Source organism: Pteropus vampyrus, unplaced genomic scaffold (genome assembly GCF_000151845.1).
Source record: "Pteropus vampyrus isolate Shadow unplaced genomic scaffold, Pvam_2.0 Scaffold360, whole genome shotgun sequence".
Classification (NCBI taxonomy): domain Eukaryota; kingdom Metazoa; phylum Chordata; class Mammalia; order Chiroptera; family Pteropodidae; genus Pteropus; species Pteropus vampyrus.
The window spans coordinates 112,406-114,376 of NW_011889141.1; positions in this window are offsets into that span (position 1 = coordinate 112,406).

Below are 1,971 nucleotides of genomic sequence, written 5' to 3' on the forward strand. Positions count from 1 at the left end.
TTTAGAAAATGATCTAGGGCCCCGCTCAGCTGGAGTACTTTTTTGGTTTGTTATAGAAAGTTGTCCTCGGGGAGGGTTGGGAGATGAGCCGCCGTGGTGATGACAGGATAGGACAGAAGGATGGGAGGAAGGGGCGGAGGAGTGAGGTTTTGGGGTGAGAGGTTGCATGAGGTGCTGCGGGGAGCGGGAGCGAGGGCGGGGCGGGGGTGGGGTGGGGGGGGGGGGGGTGGGCTGACGTCCAGACCCGGGGCTGCGCATGGAGTCTGATGGCCCAGTGCCAAGACGTGTCTACAGGACGGAAGGGGACACTCTTTCTTAGTCCAGGGAGCAGCCTGTGCACCCAACCCCTGCACTCTGGGGAAGGGGCTGTGCGGAAGGAGGACCTTTTAAAAATTCACGTTTTCCTGCTGCGAAGGTCCGAGCTCGAGGGTCACATGGCTAGGGAGTGGCAGTGCCGGCTGCAAAGGCTGGCAGCCTGGCTCCGGAGTCCCCCCGCTTACCTGCGGCGCTGCACGGCCTGCGTGGCCTTGCAGGACGTCCGGGGTCAGCAGGTCGGGGTGGGGATGAAGGCGCTCCCCCAAGGTGGAGTGGGAACACCCCCTTATTTTCTAGAGAGGTCTGCAGGCACTGGTCTTTGGAAGGCAGACCCCCTCCCTGACCTAAAGGAGCAGGAGGCAGTTTCCTAGGGCTGGCGATTTGGATGATGGAGCCTCTTACCGACCTGCCCTCTGGAGCTGCAGTGAGAGATGCTAGCCCATCTCACCGTCAGTCACAGCGCTCATTCTCCACAGGATCACGGTCCTTCCGCCAGTTTATTAAACACCAGTCCCCGTATTAAGCCTGTACCTAAATGGGCGGTTCTAGTAGAGTTGGTCCTATGGGGATGCCCTTGGCCCCAGTCTGGCAGTCATCTTGTCTTAGGGCTTCGAGCCCATTTTAAATAAAAGCTGTATTGCCCTTGCTCTACATCGACACCCATGTTTCCTCCAGAGAGGAAAGAAACTGATTTTTATGAGCGCCTATTGTGTGCCAGGTGCTTTGTGAATGAGGGCACCTCGTCAGCACAGCCTGTAAGGGAGACACTGTTTATCTATTCACAGATGGCCAAACCTGACTCAGCAAGAAGTGGCTGACCTCCAAGCCGGGGATGCAGGGACGGGATGGGCAGCCAGACCTTGTGTCCTTCCCACTGCCCCACCCTGCCTTCCTGGCCGTGGAGCCCTCGAGGTTCCTCATGGAGAGGCAGCCACGCCAGCTGCAAGCTCAGAGGAGCGGAGGGGTTTCTTTTCTGAGGATTATGAGATCGGAGAGGGCAATCCGGGATGGTAGACAGACAGACAGACAGACAGACAGACAAGACGTCCCCTTCCTCGTTCACTTCTATACACTGGTCACTCTCAAAAGCACCGCCATCTGCGCACTCAGGCTCACACACTTATCTCCCCGTGTGTATTTACACTGGTTTCTGCAAAGCTTCCTTTGTCCCCGCCTCCCCCCACCCCACCCCTGAAGACACACACATACACATACTCTTGGGGCTGACAGCTATTTCCTCTCTCAGCCTCTCTCCTCTGCCTCTCCTGTCCGGTGCCTCTTGCCTAGCGGCTGCCAGGACCTGACCATCTCCAGGGCTGAAAGCCTGTGTTCCCTCTGTGCTCAGGTAAGGAGATGGTGGCCCAGGGCTGGGCAGCCTTAGGGCCCTCTCTAGACCCAGGAGAGAAGGCACAGTTTTATTAGGGGAGAGGGCTGTTAACAGCTAAGATAGCAGAGGGTTGGGTTTACCAAAGGCTGGAGGAGACCGTGAGGATTGGGAGGGACTGCATCTTTGTAGGCACTGACTATGTGTCAGGCACAGCTGTGAACCATTCAAGCTTCTCATCCCATACCCACAAGCGGTCTGGGTGGGATATTTTATTACTTTTTTTAAATTAATTTTTTTTTTTTTTAATGCTGCAAAAAGCTTTATTGTTT